Source organism: Sapajus apella, unplaced genomic scaffold (assembly GCF_009761245.1).
Source record: "Sapajus apella isolate SASKATOON/1434 unplaced genomic scaffold, GSC_monkey_1.0 scaffold5, whole genome shotgun sequence".
NCBI classification, from domain to species: domain Eukaryota; kingdom Metazoa; phylum Chordata; class Mammalia; order Primates; family Cebidae; genus Sapajus; species Sapajus apella.
The window spans coordinates 349,481-371,582 of record NW_022436945.1 but is presented as its reverse complement, the minus strand read 5'-3'; the positions used below and the strand labels follow the sequence as shown (position 1 = coordinate 371,582).

The following is a 22,102-nucleotide window of genomic DNA, read 5'->3' as shown; positions in this document are numbered from 1 at the left end:
CCATGGTAACCCTGAGTCCAGGTGCACAACTGACTTTTATGAAGGGATTTTAATATTTCTTTTGCAATCTTGTGTGTCTGGAACCATTCACCAGTGGCAGAAAATGTGGAAAGGTTGAGGAGTGACTGTTGGGTTTCCTGGTAATAGCTAGAGATTTTTCAATTGTTCCAAGAAAATAGGAAGCCAAAGATTGATTCTACATCCTGACCTTCTTCCTCAGTCTAGACTAGACTGCTGATTCTCAGGCTATCATGTGCATAAGAATCACCAGGAGAACTTGTTTAGAATGCACAGTACTACTCTTGAAATCCAAAGATTTTAATCACTGGTCTGGGGAGGTCCCTGGAATCTGCATTTTTAACAAATCTCCTGATTGATCCAGAGAGAACTCTATAAACTCAATCTTAGAGGGAGCCTGTCTTGACATGGATTTCCCAGAAAACAGAACCTAAAGCATTTATGATTGACTACTTCATTTGAGAAGGCAATCCTAGGGAGGCTGGAATGAGGGCAACTGGGAAAGCAGCAGGCTGGGAGGGAAAGCCAACAAGAGGAGAAGATGTTCGGCTGCTGAGTTCTTCATATCATGCCCAAGGAGTGGCTCCATCTCACTTTCTTGTGGTGCTATTCTCCAATGTCCCTTATAGGCCACTATGTCCTGAGGAGTTTCTCTGGAGGACAAAAGTGCAAAGAGCTTATTTGCCAGCTTACATCTTCCAATGTTAAAGTTAAAACCCACAGAGTTTCAACTCCTCTAGACTGCCAGGTGGTTGGTGCATGGGCTGCAAGCAAGCCCTAAAGCATCTCATCCCTCAGCAGCAACTCAGTTGCTCAGTGCTCCAGCAGGAAGCTCAAGGTGGAGACATCAGGCTGGGTGCTGGCAGGTTGCAAAGTGGACATGGAGCAGATGCACCGAGGGAGCCGGCGAAGTTCGTGGTGGGTGTGACTGTACCTAGATCTCAGTCTAAACAGATGACCTAGGACCAAAGAACAGCGAGGCCTAAAAGACCTGTGGTGAAGACCCATCTGATGCAGATTCCAGGCTCAACCTCTGGGGATACAGAAGCAAACTCCTCATGCCATCTACTTAAAGAAGAAGCTCTAGGCCTGGTGTGGTGGTTCATGCCTAAAATCCCAACACTTTGGGAGGCTAAGGTGGGCGGATCATCTGAGGACAGGAGTTAGAGAGCACTCTGGACAACATGGTGAAACCCCATCTGTACTAAAAATACAAAAATTTACCAGGTGTGATGGCACGTGCCTGTAATCCCAGCTACTCAAGAGGCTGAGGCAGGAGAATCGCTTGAACCCAGGAGGCGGAGGTTGTAGTGAGCTGAGATCGCACTGTTATACCAGAGCAAGTCAAGGAATGCGCCACGCTCTGAGATTTAATTATGAGTTCATTATGCTGGCAACTGAGAGGTGGCTAACGCCCAAAATTCTCTCCGCTCCTAAGAAAAAGTTAGGTGGTCTTTTACACCCTAGTTTTGAAGGGGAGGGGGAACCTAGCTGAAGCAAATTTTTCACAAAAGCAGAGTAAGCAAAAAGTTAAAAGATAAACTAGCACATTAGAAATAAATCAGTGCCAGGTGCAAAGGGTAAAGCTCATGAAAGACATACAACTTACAGATAATGGGGGCTCTAGGCGCTCAACAGCACCTGCATTCCCAGGCTCCGCTGGTGCCACTTAACTCAGCCTCTTATCAACAAATGCATTCCTGGAGGTGCCCAGTGTCAGCCTGCCCCAGTTACATACTATAGTTACATAGTCAATGGTGGGAACATAACTGAAAGGAAGAAGCTAAGATGGAGTCTGTCCGGCTCAAGAAGCTAACATAAAGCCTGAACAGCTTTTAGTCTGAGAAAAAGAGAGTTCGTTTTAGCTGGCAAAAAGCAGGTTATCACAGCACCACTGCAGTTAAGCCTGTGCAACAGAGTGAGACCCTGTCTGAAAAAAAAGAAAAAGAAGAAGAAGCTGTAATTGTGAACGAGGACAAAATGAGATTCTCAAAGACAAAGCAGGGGAATTGAATGCTCTGTGGGGTAATAAATGAAACTCTAAGCTAGAAATTCCTCTCCTCTTCCCTCTTCGTTATGTTTACCTCTATGTTGTAGAAAATAGGCTGGTGCACCACGTACTTGGAAAGCTGGCCTTGTCCAGGCTGTGGGGATACAGAAGCAAACTCCGAGAATATGACTCAGAGGAGAGGGTTTTATCCCCCTTATCATCTCTTGCCTCTGTTAGCATAAGATCTGGGAGGCCCTGACGGGTCAGGACAGGCTTAAAGAGAAGCAGGCACAGAATGAGCCACTGAGTTTAGTCTGAGAGGAAAGGAGAAAGAAGCAGGCTAGGGCGTGGGGTTGGCCAGGTATGAGCTACTTAAAGCACAGACCCAGCTGCTTTCTGATGTTATAACATTCAAGCTCTCACAGCTTCAATCTCCTTCTTTTTATTCATTTTTTTATTTTTAATTGACAAGTAAAAATTGTCAATTAAATTATAAATTATAAATCGAGAAATAATAATTGTCAATTAAATTATAATTGTCCATATATTTAAGGAGTACAATATGAAGTTATGTCACATGTATACATTGTGGAATGATTAAATCACACAAATTAGCAAATGCATCAACTGACATGCTCATTCTTTCTTTGTGATGGGAACATTTAGAATGTATTCTTTCAGCAATTTTGAAATCTACAATACATTACTGTTAACTATAGTTATCCTGCTTACTAGAACTGGCTCCTCCTGTCTAACTGAAACTTTGTATCCTGTGACCAACACCCTCCTTTCCCATCCACTTCTCTGTCCCTGCCAGGCCTCTGGCAATCACCTTTCTACTCTCTATTACTGTGAGTTCCTTGCATGATTATTCACAGCAGGCAAGATACGGAAATGACCTAACTGCCCATCAATAGATAAATGGATAAATGGAATATATTCAGCGTTATAAAAGAACATACTGTCATTTGCAACAACACGGGTGAAGCTGGAGAACATCATGCTAAGTGAAATAAGCCAGGAACACAAGGACAAATGCTGCATGATCTCCTTATTTTTAAATGAAAATAATGACCACCCTGAGAAATGTTGGTAGTATAACACCATAACATAATACAGTGATGAATCACCAAATGACAGGGCAAATTATAAGAAATACATCGTTAGGTGATTTCATAGTTGTGCAAACATTGTAGAGTATACTTACACAAACCTAGGAAAGTATAGCCTCCTACACAGCTAGATTATATGATATAGTTCGTTCTTAGGCTACAGATTTGTAGCAAACTATACCATATAATACAGATTTGTAGCCTGAGAATAATAAACTATAACTTATAATCTAGATATGGTGGGAAATTACAACATAATCATTATTATTTGTATATGTAAACATATCCAACATGGAAAAGGTACAGTACAATTATGGTGTTATAGCCTTTTAGGACCTTCGTTGTGTATACAGTTTATCATTGACCAAAACATCTTTATGCAGTGCATGACTATTCATGCCCAGTTCTGAGAACTAAACAGATGCCCAACCACTGTGAGTGCCGTTGTTCTTTACCTCAAGGTGTCTAAAGGTGTGAATGTTAAGCTGAAGGCCCACACTTGGTCCCACCTGGTCGGATAGAAATTAAATAGAAATTGAGAATCTAGTATGAATCAGCAAAAGAGGCATCATATTTGGCTGTACTTATGTCATTGGTGCTTCTGCTGCTGAAAAGACTGACATGGCAATTGTAGGATCCTGGGGGGTGATTTAGGGACAGGGCCTAAGAATTGTTCCCTCGCCTCTACCACAACCAGTAGCAAAGGCTGGAAAAGCTGGTACACCATCTCCAGAAGATACGACAGTATTTTTGTTGAAAAGCCTACAATATTTGACTGCGTTATCTCAAGTGTTATTTAAACAAATTATAGCTGCTGTCCATAGGATCTCTGGCCACTGGAGCTTCAAGATGGTTTCAAACAGCAATCTCCTCACTCTGCAACACATGGTTATGGTCTATATGCATCCCTAAGAAATCTCAGATCCTTAATTTAAGATCACATTTATTAAAAACAATGGTTTCCCTGAGGATTAAAAGGGATAGGGAACTAAAAATATGTAATCTTTAGGCATAAATGTGGGTTTTCTATAGGAATTTTCAAAACAGTGATGCACAAGAGTAGGAAATATATGGCTCTGTATCAGGCACTTAGGGCTGCTGAAACAAGTGCCGCAGAGTGGGTGGTTTACAACAGCAGTGAGTCCTCTCAGGGTTCTGGAGAGCAGAATCCTGAATCAAAGTATAGACAGGGCAATGCTCCCTCCAAAGCATCTAAGGGCGGACCGTTCCTTGCCCCTTTCAGCTTCTGGCAACCGTAGGCATTCCTTGGCTTGTGGCCACATAACTCCAATATCTGCCTCTGTCTTCTCATAGCTGTCATCTCCCTGTGTGTCTCTGTTCCTTCAAATGCAGTCTTTTTTTCTGTGTATCTCTCCTTTCATTATAAAAGTGCCAGTTATCTTGGCTAAGGACTACCCTAGTGACTTCCTCTTAACTTGATTACATCTGGAAAGACCCTTTTTCCAAATAAGGCCACATTCTAATGTGAGTGGGAGTTAGGACTCCAACACATTTCTTTGGGACAGGCAATTCAACCCAGAACAGGCTCCAAAACCAAAATATCGCTGAGAAATCCAGTCTGCAATTATAACCAACTTCGCTCCTGAGTCTTTTTGTCCATCGGCAACATCAGAATCACTTCACATTGCTTTTACATCTACTAATCCCTTTTACATTCATTGTTACCAGACTCCTTATACCAGGCTCAAGGATAACCAAATAAAACAGCTGTGTTGCAAGCCCAGACGGTTCCCGAATGGCCCAGAATCAGTGCTTCCTCCCCAGCTGCAGCTTGTTATACATACACTAACTGACCTATCATGAAAATTATGTCCCCAGATTAACTGATCAGTATATATGCTCAATCCACACAAGATAATCTCTCAATACAGGAGCCATACCTTGATGTAACACTTAGTATGGACCAATTTGGCTTAATGATCAAATTATTTGGTATAAATTGTGAAGTATATTTAACCCTTTCTTTTCCTCTTTTCTGTCTGCTATTCTACAAGGCTGAGTAAGTGCTCTTTGCAGGTGCTAGGAAGAGCATGAACAATACAGATAAATCCCAAGTCCCATGGAAGTTTTATCATGTTTTTTATTAATATTCACTGAGCACCTAGTATGTTGCTGAGGATGTTCTACATGTTAGATTTCAAGTGAGACAAAACCCTGCCCCACATAGCATGCATTTTGAAAACATTTTCTTGTTTTCTCCTTATTGTGCCCTAGAATTCTTTCCTCCACATTTTGGATTTGTATAATCTCCTTCTTAGAATCTTAGTCTGCCATAAAATATTTTGAGAATTTTCTTTTCTTTTCTTTTCTTTTTTTTTTTTTTTTTTGAACAGAGCTTTGCTCTTGTTGCCCAGGCTAGGGTTCAATGGCATGATCTCAGTTCACTGCCACCTCCACCTCCCGGGTTCAAGGGATTCTCCTTCCTTGGCCTCCTGAGTAGCTGGGATTACAGGGATGTGCCACCATGCCCAGCTAATTTTGTATTTTTAGTAGAGACAGCGTTTCTCTATGTTGGTCAGGCTGGTCTCGAACTCCTCACCTCAGGTGATCCGCCCTCCTCAGCCTCCCAAATTGCTGGGGTTACAGGTGTGAGCCACCATGCCTGACCTATTTTGAGAATTTTCCATGCATGGAAAATTCTGATCATTAGGGAGCCACACTGCCACTCAAAACCCCAGTCTCAGAGTGTTCATGTGCAAGGAGACCATGGAGCTGTACAAAGACGTCTAGGCTTAGAACCTGGGTCACAGGATCACCAGTTGCTGCCTGTGAACGCGGCCCTGCCTTTCAACCTTGCTATGTCTCTGTTAACATACTGGCAAGGACAAGTGATCTGAAGGTTGAAGATCTGAGCTTGTCCTTGTCCAATAGCTTACAAGCTGCAAGATCCAGGCAAGACTGGGAACTTAACCTCTTTGTGTCTCAAAAAATTATGCTGAGGAGTTTGCACGTTGTAGACTAAAACTTCAAATGAAGGAAAACAAAGTACAGGAACATGTTGGGAAAGTGTCAGTTACTCTATTTATACCAGCTATTGTTATTTCTATTTGCCTTAAAGAGAGAAAAGTAATTCTGGTTCCCTTCTCATTCTTTCTAGAGAAGAAAGCTTAAAAAAAAAAAATTTAAAAAGAGAGAGGTAGGGAGAGAGAATGAGGAAGTTGAAAAGTCCTGTCCCTGTATAAAAGTCAAAGGTCTAATTTTATTTTAAGAGTTGAAATTGGCTTCATGTCTCTTCTATTCTAGGAGTCTCCTTGTCCCACCCATCGATTAATAATCACGTGTGCTAACACGAAGCTCACCAAGTGATTCTTTGGTGGTGTTTTGTGCTGTTTTTTTTCTTTCTTAATCTCATTCTTGCTTCAAGACCTAAATTCAACCAGTTTGAGGACAGATGGTGTGGGACTCTTTGCCCTGCCAATTTGGAGACCCTGGCAACAATTCAGTCCCCACACAGAGAGGGAATAATTTTGTCAGCATGGATTAAAAATACTACAGTGTTTTTAACCTGGGGGAAAAGCATTTGGCAAATAACCCAAAGCAGATTTTTTTGTTTCTGTTATGGATAATGTCACTCTCCCAGCCAGATTTGTCTAAACAAGGCTCTGCTCAAGATAAATTGCTAGCAATGAATACAATTTAAATGCAGAATTGAGAGACATAGCTATTCTGACCTGGAAAGAGATTTGGAACCCAGGTCTCTGTCTTGGTTCTTCCCCCTACTCATCTTGGTGGCCAGTCACTTCACCTAGTTAGGACTGCACCTTCTTATTTGAAAATGTGAGGTTTAGACTATTATCATTTCAGTTCAACTATTGCTGAGTGAAGCAAGGTGGGTCCTTAGTATTGCAATGGATTCCAAGATGAGAAATAACTGTGGCCACCCTCAAGGAGTTTTTAATTTATTAATACATATTATACACCCAAAGCTAATTCTTCCCTCAGAAATTCTCATGGGTTTCCTCTATTTGGAAATCTCTCCCCTCCAGAGCTTCACTTGGCTGGGTCTTTTTCATCACTCAGACCTCAGCTCAAACCTCACCTCTGCAGAGATGCAGACTCAGACCTCCCTGTAAATGGTTCCCACCCCACACATCGCAAGCCACTCTTCATTTCATTATCCTGTTTCATTCTTTTTTTTTTTTCCTGAGACAGAGTTTCACTCTTGTTGCCCAGGCTGGAATGCAATGGCCCTATCTTGGCTGACCGCAAACTCTGCCTCCTGGGTTCAAGCGATTCTCCTGCCTCAGCATCCTGAATAGCTGGGATTATAGGCGTGCTCCACCACACCCAGCAAATTTTGTATTTTTAGTAAAGACAGGGTTTCTCCATGTTGGTCAGATTGGTCTCGAACTCCTGACCTCAAACGCCTTGGCCTCCCAAAGTGCTGGGATTACAGGCATGAGCCACCCCTCCTGGCCCATTCTTTTATTGCACTGCAGTTTCTCTTACATGTTTACTTATTACTGGCATTTCACCAGGTCCAGCCGCCTCTGCCTCTACCTGCTCCCATGGCCTCAGTAGAACAGAACTACCAATGTTCCGAGAGCCCTCATGGTGCCAGAACTGAAAGGGGACTCATGGAGACAATGGGGCATGAATGAATGTATCATTAGTGTTGTGAGAACTTGGTGACTCTGAGACTGGTATAGGCAAATGTCTAACAGCAATAATGATACCAAAGCTTTCTCAAAAGTATAAAATAATGATACATACACAGGGGCATTATTGTAATGATTAAAATCTGCCTTCATGCAAAGTGCCTAGCACCATGATAGCATATAATGAGGTCTTAATTAATGTTAGCCCCATGAGGTTCTTCTGGGGAAAAGTAGTGTGAGCTCAGCAATGAATTTGTAATTAATGGATATTTATTAATTGATAAGCTTTTATCATTTTTTGGAAGAAGAATTGGGAGAGGTAAAGGAAACCAAGGCAGAGATTTTCAAAGAGAACTTTTTCTACATTCACTTATCACCTCTCCTTCTGTGATTTCCAAAGAACCTAGATATGAATGCAACAAAATGAGGCTAAGAAATAAATACAAAAGTCAGAAACCATGTTATGCTCAAAATGACTGATGAGCTCTTATACTGAGCCCTGGATCTACCCATGTTGGGTTCTTCTGTACTGTGGGATACTTTAGTCAGGGTCTTTGGGCCAGGAAGCAGGGGACACCTAGAGATCCTTGCTGGAGAAAGATAGGAACACCCCCACCCCAATATAGTTCCCAGACTTGACCAGATGAGTTTGAATGCCAACCATGTTTATTTACTGAGGTGTCGACTGGGGAATTATTTCTTAGCAGCCACGAAAATTGTCTAACTCATGCCGTAGACCATGGCAGTTTAAATTCAGCACATCTGAAATCCAGCAGAGGACATGACTTAAGTTCACATGGAGCTTCCCCTTTCAAAAGTTCTACTGGTTGTGAAAAAGAAATCACAGTTAATTGTGGGGAGGCTCATAGCATGTGTCCTGAAGGAGACAGGCCATGAGATGAGAAGGAAACAGCAATTAGTGTGAGTTGAGTTCCTCGCGAGGGCCTGGAGTCAAACTGCCCGAGCCACCAATGTAAACAGGTGCTAAACTATAATAAACCAGAGATACTGGCACTAATTAACGCAGGTTTCCACTCAAGTAATTTGTTAAAAAAAATACATGGGTTTTAATCCATTGAAGGAGACAGCACTCTGAACTAGGAATTTTTTAAACAAATAGCACATCCTTCTGTGATTGTGTTCAATAGTTATCTTTTGTGTTTTGAGGGTGCGTGTGTATGTATGTGTGTGTGTGTGTGTGTGTGTGTGTGTGTGTGTAAGTTGCAAGGTGTAACCCCAGGCCTTGAAACCAGCCTGAGACTAGCTGTCTGACAGGAACCTGAACTTGGCAGTCATTACCAGATGAAAGGATGAAACCAAACACTGAATAATGACAGAGTGTTTACCCAAAACCAGGGACTTCTTTCATCATTTAAATTTGTCTTGTTGGAAACATTTCAAAAGAGGACAGGGTATAGTGGCTCACACCTGTAATCCCAGCACTTTGAGAGGCCTAAATGGGGAATTGCTCGAGATCAGGAGTTTGGGACCAGCCTAGTCAACATAGGGAGATCCCGTCTCTACAAAACTAAAGAAAGTTAGCCTGGTACAGTGTCGTGTGCCTGTAGTCCCAACTACTCAGGAGGTTGACCCAGGAGAATCACTTGAGCCCAGGAGTTCAAGGCTGCAGTGAGCTATGATACCAATACTGAACTCCAGTCTGGGTGACAGAGTAAGATCTTGTCTCAAACCAAAAAAAAAAAAAAAAGAAAAAAGAAAAAGAAAGAAAAGAATAAAGAAAAAGAAAACTTAGATAGCAAAAACAGCGAGAAAGTGGTAAGGTTAGGTAAGGTTTTGCCATCTTTTATTTTTCCCCCAGCACACTGTCTCAATTTTAGAAAGAGGAAGTGAATTAAGAATCAAATCTGTTTCTGCACAAAATGTTTATTCATAAGAAATCTGTTTCTTGGGGAAAACTGGGTGGCAGGTACTACATGGGACCTTTCTGTGCTATTTTTTTTTCTTTCTTGTGAGTCTGTAATTGCTTCAAAATTAAAAGGTTAAAATAATAAAAATGATATTTAAAGCATAGATAAAAATGTCAGTTTCTTCTCATATGCACTAAATGCATAGCCGAAGCTGAAAAAAATTTTAAACATGTTCTGTTTGAATAGATTTCAAGTAGTTAACAGATGTGTTATGCCCATATAGTCTTACCTGCCTGTATTTGCAAGATAATTTAATCGTTTCATGCATTACCAATGCTAGGAGGTTAGTAGTATCAAACCTCTCTTTAAAGGAGAGAATCGGTCAGGTGACACAGCTCATCTACATTTATCCAATTAGTATAACTGGGTGGGATTTGACCTAAGCCAGTGTAACTCCAAAACCTGACAGTCACCTGGCAAATTAGCCTCCCAGCATGCCGTACGAGAGCCAGAAAAAGCTCTTTCCCAGTCATCCAGGCACCATGGTCCTACTCGAATATGATTGACCTTAAAAGTCCTGTTTGGGATTTTTCCCCTTGTTTTTTTGCTTGCTTGTTTGTTTGTTTGGCTCCCTGTAATTCTTCCACATGATCTACCCAAGAGTTTCACGTCTTGAGTAGATTATCCAGAAAGTGAAAACTTAACAAAATCAGTAGGTCAAGCATTGACTCAGAAATATCCCATTTGAACACAGATGCAGCTCTATGTATATGGCACATACTGCATTCAATCACTTATCCACAACCGAGTATTTCTGGTGGTCCCGTACTATGCTTTGGTGGCACTGTGAGACAAGCCCAACAAAAGCTATGGGGGCTAATGCTAATTATAGCCAGACACATACTAGACCTTTGCAGGAGGTAAGTAATTTTATCTTAATAGCCACTCCTCCAAGTAAGTATTATCATCCTTATGTTACATATGGCACCCTGAGTACTCAAATTCCTTGCCCAGATCTAGGCACCCACTCTGTGACACGTCTGGATAATTGTAACCTGGTTGGCAAAACCCAAATGTCTCTGGATTTATACTTCTTATTATGACTCAGGGTCCCTGAACCCAATAAAGTATGCAAGAGGGGGATGGGGGATAAGAGGCAAGAAAACCTCACGAAGCAATGAACACAAAACGAATGATCACCCAAAGAGAAGATGAACGCAAGGGAGTCCCTCTAACTGTGGAATGTGGAACAGGCAGCAAGAACACGTGAGTTAGAACTTTCGGCTGGCCTCCCTTGCTGCTTCCTTGCTCCCTCTCCGTTCTAGCCACCTTTTGCTATGTAAGCTTTTCCAGTGAGCTGTGCTGTTTTTCCCACCCAGGCATCCAGACTGACAATATCTTTGGCCTTGAATGTGCTCCCAGACACCTGCTTTACTCTTCCCTTCTCTCCTCCCTCCTCTTTCCTGCTTCCTTCCTTCTTAGAAGCCTTCTTTTGTTTCTTCCTTCCTTTCTTCTCTTCTTCCTTCCCCTTTTTTCTCCACTTCTGGTCCAGCAAATTTCTACTTATTATCAACACCTCAGCTTTCTTGGCACCTCTGCAGAGGAAATCTTGTCTGAATTCACAGAGTAGAACACATTTCAGAGCCCTCTTCCTTCCTATCTTGATGGTTTATTTCTTGTTCAGTACCTCTCTATCCTATTAGATTCTAAACTCCATGAAGGGAGGGACAAGATATTTTTTTTCAGCTCTATATCCCCACACCTTGCCCAGTGCCTGGTAGTAGTAGGTAGAGGATGTGAATATCTATTTGTTTAATCAATACATGTCTGATCAGGCACTATTCATTGCATTTACCAGTAATTGTAGTCTTATATATATCTGAAGTCCATTCATTTATTTTCACCTCTTCTACGCCATAAGCTCCATCAAATGATTAGGCACATCTCTTACCTAATTTTATTTTTCAGCACCTAATAGAGCTCCTGATACATGGCACATATTCAACAGATAATAAATTAATGAATGATATTCCAAGAAAAATGCTATAAATATCACCTACACTATTATCAGCTTTCTCATTAGACCACACTGTCTTCAGTTCTTCCTTAGTAAAAAACAAGAATATTCATATCATTAGACTTGAGTTCTTATTGTGGTCTAGCCACCAATTGGATGTGAACATGGATTTAAGACTATTTGCCAATAAAGACCACCACAATAATTCACTTTTCTGTATTAACCTCTGGAACAATCTTCTCCCACATTCACTCTGAGCTTGGCTATGTGACTTGCTTTGGCCAACGGGAGCATGGCAAACAGGATGCAATCAGAGGCCTGGAAAAGGCTGGAGGCTGGGGCTTCCCCTCTCCCACTGTCCTTGAAGCCCCAAACCCACCATGTAAATGGGCTGAACTGGCCTGCTAGATAACAGGAAGCTATGCAGAGGAGAACCGAGGCACCTGGCTGACATGACTGCCAACCAACAGATGCATGAATATGATAATCCGAGATCATCCAACTGCCTCCCAACCCACTAGCACAGATCAGTTGATCAAGTCTCATTATGGGTCAAATATGTTCCTGTTAAAATTCATTTGTTAAAGTCTTAACCCCCCAATACCTCAGAATGCCATCTGACTTAGAGACAGGGTCTTTAAAGAGGTAATCAAGTTAAAATCAGATAATCAGGGTGAGACATCATTCACCATGGCTTCTGTCCTGATTAAGAAGGGGAAATTTGGACAGACACAGAAGGAATGCCACGTAAACACAAAAGCAAGGATGCAAAGACACCCACAAGCCACGGATAAAGGCCTGGAACAGATCCTGCCTTACAGCCCTCAGGAGGAACCGACCCTGCTGACACCTTGATCTCAGAATTCCAGAGGCTAGAACTGTGAGACAATACAGTTTGAACTTATGTTTTGTTAGCCATTCAGTGCTCAGGACTTTTTTATGAAAACCCTAGAAAATTAATATAGGTCCAGACCAAAAGAAATGAGCAAGCGACACACACACAATCATGAACTAAATAAAATGGTTACCACTTTAAGCCCCTGATGCAGCAAAAGCTAATTGATAAAGTGGTTAAATTACTCCAGTCTCCTTAGTGTTCAGTGCTCACAATTACAAAATTGGGTTTAAAGTAGGTTCCTTACACGGTTATTAGTAAGATTAAGGGGGATAATGCTGGCAAGTTGCTTAGCAATGTGACTGACTCGTAATTAGCATTCATTGAGTGCTTATTTTACTGTTTTCCTTGGGGTGTATGTTAAGCCAAAACCAGAGTTATTTACCCAAGGAAATATAAACCTCTACCTTTGAATTTATTGTAAATAATGTTGGAGTTTGTTATGAAATTCAGCATCAATTTACATAAAACTAGAATGTCAAGTCCCCAGAAGAGGAAACAGGTACTAGGTTTGGAAAATTTTAGCCTCTGAAAGCTTCATTTATTGCACTCCAACCTAAGAAGAGGAAGTCCTGCCGGCCTTTGGGTCAGAACTCTTAGGTCTGTGGCTGCATGTCACAGGAAACCAAATCTAAAAGGGACCTATCAGGAGGTTTTCTGCTGAAGGGCACTGCTCAGCATTGAGAACAATTCAACCCACGGCCTTACTAATTTCCAGCACCCCCGAGGTCTCTGCATTGCCTCCCCCCTCACAGGAGACGGTCGCCTCAGCCCAGCGCCCTTGGTGCCTTCCACGCTGTTCAGGTAAACTCGTTAGGCCAGCTTGTCTGAGTGGGCATTTCATGGTCATCTCATTACAAATGATCATAGGAAAGACCTGAGCACCAAGCCAAAATGTGTTTCTAACATGGAAGTCTGGGCCTTCTCTATAGCATCAAAGGAGCAAGAAGAAAGCCCTTTACTCAATTGTTAAAGATTCTTTCATTCTTTGGGAGAGGGAATCAAGATACCTACCCATAGGAAATTGAAAGACTAAATGTTTTCAATTTTCTTTTCCTGGAGCTTGGACTCCCTGACTGTTTGCAACTGAAATCTAAAGACCAGGCCCCATGGCTGGCTTTCCTGGCTGATCTTCATTAAGAAAGCCCCCTAGAAAGGAAGCCTCCATTCAAAGTAGGTCATTCAAAGTAGAAGTTAACTCCTGGAGCCCTGTGGAAATATATTTTTAACATTTTCTGAAGTAATACGATTTTCTTTCTGCTTTGGTGTAGAGGAGACTTAGACTTTGGAATCACGCAGGCATCTTTCCACTCACACGAGTAAGGAGCTCAAAAGTGAGGTTAAAGTTGGGGTTAAATCCTTACTCTTGAAAAGAGCCAGGAGTCGTCTCTTCCTGGTTTTTCTTGGATAAAGCAAACTGGAGTGAGACAGAAAAGAAAATAACTATCATCAAAAGACAGATATTTTGATTTTAAAAGGTGTTGATATGTCTAAACTTTTTATCAATACTCTTTTTATTAGTTTACAGTGTTACTCATCTGGCTTAATCTATTGCCAGAGTTACTTGTCTGTTACCTACCTAGCTATTTTTCTGGCTGTCTCTCTTCATTTATGTTGTGGCACAGCATCTCAAAAGTGTTGTTCTTTGGATTTCCAGGGGCCTCTCAACCCACCAGGAATAATCATTGCAAATTTCAAGAAGACAATTGTAGACCTAGTTAATTGAAGGCCTACCAGAGAAATGACAGTGCTTCAGAAATCCTCTGAGAAGTTTAAGATACAATATGCCTTAGAGAAGCAGGAAAGGTAAATGGCGTTTACTTACCTCTAGCTCCTGCTGGCCTAGAAAGTTGGCTATTACTTTCCCCAGTTTACAGGTGAAGAACTTGAGTTATCTAAGTAATAGGTGCAATGTTGTCTGGTCACTAATGTCAGTAACAGAATTCAAAAGGAAACTGGATTTCCTTACTGACTGATCGGAATGGTGAACAGTGTTGATCTGCAGTTTCACAGAGCTCATCCTTAAACTCATTCCTGGATGGTCTCTGACACCGACCATCTAAATGGTAGTATTTCTTTCTTATTTCCAACCAGCCCTCTCAGATGACCCTATAGGCAAGACCATTTGAAAGCCAATGCTTATAATTTTCTGTACCATTTAGCCAGCTCTGGCCTGAACACCAGGGGCTTCTGTTTCTTGCTTACTTTGCCACAATTCAGGTGCTGTCTTAGAAAGACTGTAGGATTTGACACTTGACCAAAATGGTGAGGATCGTGACTCTGTCACTTGTACCAGGAATGTTGCTTCATATCTGATCCACAATTCCTGCATCTTTTTAATAGAGTAAGATCATATAAAACCTGTATTGGCAATTATTTAGCCTCAATAATATAACATTTATATTACATGAAATATGGTATATTCTTAACATTTAGTAGTTATTTAATAAGTGTTGCCTTCTTTCTCCATTACTTTCCTTTCCTCACTCCAAATTGGCTCTGATTTGTTTTCATAAAATATACCCACAATTACCGTGGAATTGATTAATACACATATGTTTACACATATTGTATTTTAATCTCATTAGAAAATAGTAATATTCTATAGTTGTATAGACTTCTGTAATCTAGGTCTATGAATACATGTTTTCTTCTTGAATGATCTTAACAATTTAATGAAGTAGGCAGAGCACACATTAGAGCATTTAAAAGATGAAACTGAAGCTTAGAAAAGATGAGGATAGACAACATGGTGAAATGGAAAGAAACTGGGCTTTGCGATCATCAAAAATGGATATGAATCTAGTGTGTGACTTCAGTGTTTTACTTTATCTAAGTAGCTTAACCACTCAGATATTCAGTTGGCTATTGTTGGTGTTGTGTAATTTGAAACTGGGTGAAAGAATACATTTTGTGTGTTGCCGTAAGAGTGAGGGCAAATGTGAACACAGTGTCTGACAAAGAAGAGACAGCCAGGAACTGGATAAATGGTGGCTGTGTGGTGTTATGCCCATAGTCACATGAAGAATAGAGACCTAGAAGCATCTTTTTCTGGATCCTAATACATGAAGCAGTTATATCCACTATCACAAGCTACTGACAACATCTGCCAAGACTTTAGTTCTGCAGAGTTTCCAGGCTGTACCTAACGCCCCAGCATGACAAAGAGAGAGACATAAAATGTTCAAAGGGGCTAAATTATTAACCAGAAAGATAAATACTTGAATATAAATATTTATGATTTTTAACATATTAAACCAAACATTCACTGATTTTGCCAACAAAACTGAGGAGCATCAGGTTAAATATCAGCAATAAAGAAAAAATAACCACACACACACACACCAAACCAGAATTGTAAAAAAGGAGTTATTATAGGACTGCTTTCTGTGTTTATTATTTATTGTTTGTTACTCTTATGGGCAGAATATTTGGGAATAATTATTGTGATTATTCTGCTTAATTTTAATAATGTCTTCCAAAGACCAGTGACTTATAGGTTACCATTTAAGTGTTTTTAGACAAGAAACACTCATCATTTCTCATTTTTTAGAAGGTGTACTTAATTCTTACATTACAAAACCCGATTCTGAAGTTCAGGAAGGCTCCACACATTGTCTGTTTCATGCAATGAACAACAAGATATGCCATAAATGAGGCCCAGGTCCACCTGGGCCCGGAGCTCCTGCTCTCTGCATGGTGCGTAATCAGTGTCCTGCTTGTGTGCCCAGGGTCATGGGCAGAGCATCACTGTCTTCCAAACTAGTCAATGGAATTTTAGGAACTCCCAGATACACCACAAGCATTAGCCAACTATGTATTTTAGTTGTTTCTTTTAAATTTCACGGGTGATACTAATTGAAACACTGCTTCCTAAACACTTATGCATGAGAATCAAAATCCCATTGTGTTTAAGTGGTACTGTGGTTTGTCATGTGAACTAAGATAAGCCAAAAAGTCCAGATGCAGCATGAAAAGTTAGTATCTTAATATCCATGGGTTTGGGTCATAATCTTTAACTATGACAGGTTCTCTGTTCAATTTAGTTTAAGATAAAGATGAGGCTAATAGCCCAGGTCCAAACTCTGAGAAGCCTGAATTTTTGTGGAGTGCCTAAGGAATCACATTTCACCATCAGTTTTGCAGATCCAGAAGGCTAATTGTATCCAAGCCACACAGAGTTTGTGGAGCTCAGGAGGTCAGTCCACTCTGGCATGCTGGCCTGTGCATCCATCTTTGGTGATTTTGTTCAAGTGTACTCAAATTATAAGTTCAGATGATTGGCATGTTCCCTCCCAGAAGACAAATGTACACAGGAAACTAACTTGCTATTGGATAGTAGCTTGGTGAGCACAAAGTCAGAGCTGTGTCATTTCCATAGCTGGATTTGCTAAGCTGTAGATGGTCTGATGCCTTGGTAGGCACCTGGAAAGCCAGTCCGCCCCATGGCTACCTACAAATATTTATATACCAGGATGTCCTCACTCATGAGCAAGTCTAGAGAACCTCCCAATCAACTTTATCTGTCTGGGCGTTTTACACAGGACACCTCCACACTGTCCCCATCACAAACTCTGGTTCTCTACATGCTCTTTTCACTGCACCATGCCATCCAGTTGTTGAGACGTGGATAGCCTGGGTTTGAAATCAGTTACTTCCTGGCAATATGGTTATTTAACTTCTCAGAACCTCTGTTTATCCTTTATAAAATGGAATAAAAATATCTACTTCTTGAATTTGTGGTGAGAAATGGGATTTAGTACATAAACATGCATATCATGGTGTTTGGCAATTGTTAAGGACAAAGTAAACGGTATTGGCTATTATCATCATTGTTAGCATTCTTATCGTGAGTTTATTTTCTATTTAAACAAACCTTCCTTAGATTCTTGGCCTTTTGTCCTCTCTTAGGAAATTTGACCTGAAGAAGTCCTATTTTAAGGTGATTTCTACAGAAAGCTAATTTATCATATTCTTATTTATTTTTTATCATTCATCTATCAAAGCCTTGGTGGTGTCTCACAATTCCTCAAATGTACTAATCCTCTGAAAATGTTAAGATTTAATGAAAAATGATAGAAATTCTTTTGGAATATCCTCCTCGCCAATCTTAAATTTTCAGAGTCCTTCATGGCACAGATACATAGAAATTATTCAGTAATTATCTGAGAAACTATACTTGCATAGCAGTTTATACTTTACAAAGTGCTTTCACTTTCATCATCTCATTTGGTCTTCAAAGTAATCCTGTGAGCAAAGAAGGATGAGCACTGTCGTAGCTTCATCGTTCAGGTTAGAGAAACTAAGACTCAAGTTGCAGAATTCGCTGTATAATTCTGCACAACTGGGCTGAAAGACTTGACTCCCATCTTGCTAGATAAGTGATCCTGAATAAAAGAAAAGAAAAAAGAAATAGCTAATTATGCAAGGGGAAGTTTAATTCAGGAGTTAGGTTCTAAATGTACTTGAAGTTACAGATGAAAAGATGATCTCATCTGGATTCACACTGTGCATTTGTTCGATGGACTGGCTTGACTCAGGAAAGATCTCCTGCACAGAATGACAAGATTGTTCAATACTGAAAAATCTAGGTCATTTGGATAGTTGCTGTATAACGGAAACTAAATTAAACAAAATGCCCTACATACAGTTCTTGTAAGCAGTCAATGGTATTATTATTATTATTATTACTTGTATTAGTCCATTTTCCATCTGCTGTAAAGAACTTCCCTGAGATTGAGTACCTTATAAAGGAAAGAGGTTTAATTGACTCACAGTTCTGCAGGGCTGGAAAAGCCTCAGGAAACTTACAGTCATGGCAGAAGGGGAAGTAGGCACCTTCTTCCTAAGTCAGAAAAAGAGAGAGGAGTGAGCGAGAGCAGGGAAAACTGCCTTATAAAACCATCAAACCTCCTGAGAACTCACTCACTATCACGAGAACATCATGGGTGACCCCCCACCATTTTCCAATCACCTCCACCTCCCTCGCTCCCTCAGCACCTAGGGATTACTAATTGAGATGAGATGTAGGTGGGACTAGAGAGCTAAACCATATTACCATCATTATAAATTGTATTACTTTTTTCCAGTCTTGATTAGACGACCTGGACTTTTGTGTTCCTCTTTTGGATTTTAAATTTCCCTGAAAATTTTTTCAGGCTCTCCTGATCATGAAACAGCTCCTCAGAAAATCACCAGCATACAGCAGGTGCTTAATAAATGACTGTTTAAAAAATTGCAGTGTTTTTGCCATTGGCTTTTAGATGCCCATGGGGATGGTGGGGTTCACTGGATCTATCTTCACCCCATCTTCACCCAAGGACCAGCCTGTAAATTGTGGTAAATAAATAGCAATCCCTAAGTCTTAGTTTATTTTCTTATACTTTTTTTTCTCTAAAATTTGTTTTCAGTACCACCTCAATGCATTAATCAATCAGTGGAAGAACAACCACAGTTGGGTATGTTCTGATTTAATCCAGGGCTGGAAGTACCTGCCCCTTGTCAGTGTGGTTCTGCCATCATTTATGAAAGCCAAAAAAAGAAAAAAGAAAAAAAGAAAAATAGGGGCAAGACAGAGGTAAACTTAAAAATAATAAAATATAATATCTGTTAGGATTTTGGCAAACTTAAAGACTATTTTTCTAGTCTCACTTTACATGAACAGAAAAATCACTTTAATAATAAGAGCAGAGAGAGGCAAGATCCAAGGAAAAGAGGAGGAGGAGGAGAAGGGAGAAAAATAAAGGACACAGGGAGGAAAGGAATATGAGAAAGCTAAATGAACAAGAAAAGGGATAATGAAAGAGTCTATTCACCACAAAATGGAATAAGAGAGAGAAAGAATCTTACCACTGAAGAAGAATACTCTTTCTGCAGAATCAGACAGCTCAAGAGAAAAAACGAATGGTTTTTTAAAAGAAAACTCAACAGGATTAATAAATTCAGAAACTATAGATTGTATCGGTTCATTAACAGTGTTTTCAAAATCATTTAAAATAAAAAAATGAATGCATAGTCACACTGCCTTGAGATACTTAAAGGAAGTTGTTCATTACCAAGACAGTTGTAAAATGTCATAAAAATATGCCATACATAATAGCAGAAAAACTAGGAAAGCAGCTTCCCTTACCCCTCAAAAAAAAGGAAATCTATAATAACCATCCCTTTGACTTCAAATGCCTCCACTCAATGGAAATCCAATAAAATTAAATGTTATATTTAATTAAATTTAGCTGATTGACCTGACCAGGGTATAGAATTAGAAATCCAATCAGCATATATTTTCCTCTAAGTATGAGCATCTCTAAAATGTAACTTTCTCATTTTCGATATGAAAATTAAAGAAAATACATATAACTCTGAATTGTAACCAAATGAATATAACCTGCATCTGAGAAATCTTGATTGCAACATGTTTACTCAAAGCTCCTACATGTGTGGGCAAACACAGACACACATAGACACACACACACACACACACACACAATCTCTCTCTCTCTCTCCCTCTCTCTCTCTCTCTCTCTCTCTACTGGTTCTCTTCTCCAAATATACACAAATTGCTCTCTTTCTCAATTCCAAAAGACATTTACCATTTTGGATATGTGTGATGTGATTGTGTAGAAAAAGTCAGATGTGTATTGTTTGGGTTTTATATTATTTTCCTTTTTTCCTGTTTTGATGAGAAAAAAAAGCCTTCAGCCTTAATATAGACCTTATTCTCCAGCCTTGACCCAGATTTAACTGCACAGCTACCTCCTACCTTCCTGATTCATTCAAAGCGTTTCTTTAGCCATTCACAGTTTGCTTTTGGTCATTTCCTATATCTAGAAGGTATGTTGTGGCTATTATTAGAATGATGTTTCCTAAGCTTTAAAATAAACTGGGGCCAGTATTTTTATAAGCATTATCTTCTAGGAATAAGTAAGTAATGTTTGGGAGCAAAATAATTTCTTTACCCTAAAAGAATTTTTTTCTTCATGAAATATTAATTTTGGATCAGGTGAAATGCAGCAGCATTATTTATGATAAATGTCTCTTTGCAAGCTCAGTTTGGTAGTACTGGTGAATTCCCAGTGGATAGCAAGAGTTCTCAAGGATAACAGGGAAATGCGATTTGTTGCATTACGCATTTCCAATTGTTTAAACTGCTTGTGATACCATAAGGGTATTCATTATTTTTGGATTAAGACACACATCAAAATCCAGCCTATTTATAAAACAAGGCTGTGCCTCCTAACACATTCACTGAGACCCCAGGTGGGTTCTGAGCTCAGAAGCAGCCATCAGGGTTTTAATTCCCAAATCGAATGTATGTTCTTCAGAAATCTTATGGATACTTTCATCTGCAGAATGCTATTTTCTTTATTTTAGTTTTCTAAAATATAGGTGTGCTTTTTTAACCCTCAAATCTATTACCTCTTTTATATATATATATATACTTTAAGTTCTAGGATTCACATGCGGAACATACAGTTTTGTTACGTAGGTATACATGTGCCATGGTGGTTTACTGCATCCATCAACCCATCATCCAGGTTTTAGGCGCGTGCATTAGGTATTTGTCCTAATGCTCTCCCTTCCTTTGCCCCCTCCCCACAACAGTATCCAATGTGTGATGTTCCCCTCCTTGTGCCCATGTGTTCTCGTGGACATGGACATGGGTATGGATGGAGCTAGAGGCCGTCATTCTCAGCAAACTAACACTGGGACAGAAAACCAAACACTCACATGTTCTCACTCCTAAGTGGCAGCTGAACAATGAAATCAAATCCATTATCTTTACAAAACATTTTTCAAACCACAATTTACTTAATGAGTTAATCAAATATAATCATTGAGACCATCAGCTCCAAAGCTGTAACACTGTTTGATCCCAATAGATGGTTGAGACGGGGGTCTTTCTACTCAGGATATGAGCCACCCTGTGCACCTCTCTTTGATGTGGTCCCCGTTATACCTGGAAGAGAGTACAGTGAGCCCTGTATGGAGACAACACACACCACTTCTCAAACTGGGGTTCATTTTGGTTCCCCAAAGAGTTCCAGATCAGGGTTTATAAAGTATATGGGAACTGTATTAACGAAATGAAAGCACAGCGATTCAACCCAAAGTAAATTAATTACGAGCATATTCTGGCTCTTTTGCCTAGGCTTTAGGGCCTGATGTACGCTCAGGCGATTTTATTGCCCATGTTGGCATTTGCAATTAGATTTGCATTGGCATCTAGCACTTAGTACAGTGGTGTTTTTCCTTGTTGGAGAAGAAAACTGGCATCATGAAAACAGGCAGCCTCTCCTTGTGGACTCCCGGAGGACCCTGGGCTCCTTTGCACCTCCACACTGCTCCAACCAACACCTTTCTTTCTGCCTGGTCCATCCCTGATGGTGAGTCCCTGAAGGTAGGGTGTGGTCTTCTCTTGAGACCTTCAGAGCTTCTTTCAGCTTCCCCATGGCAGAATCGACTGTGGACCTATTAATATCACCAATGCCAAGTGCCCTGCTGAGACTCTAGATTCCACAAGCAGAACTATGGATGACACCCCAGTGTCACTTCTCTTTGACAGAGAGAGCTATGCATGGCCTTT

General features: G+C 40.3%; 1 protein-coding gene across 3 annotated transcripts in view; it reads left to right on the top strand.

Moving 5' to 3' along the window:
- Window positions 1–13,038: 13,038 nt before the first annotated feature.
- CLNK (cytokine dependent hematopoietic cell linker) overlaps window positions 13,039–22,102 on the top strand; it is a 198,974-nt gene continuing 189,910 nt past the window's right edge. For all 3 annotated transcript variants that reach the window (XM_032272622.1, XM_032272611.1, XM_032272617.1), the window contains exon 1: window positions 13,039–13,323. The gene's annotated coding sequence lies outside the window, so the exon portion shown is untranslated. The remainder of the gene's footprint in view (window positions 13,324–22,102) is intronic.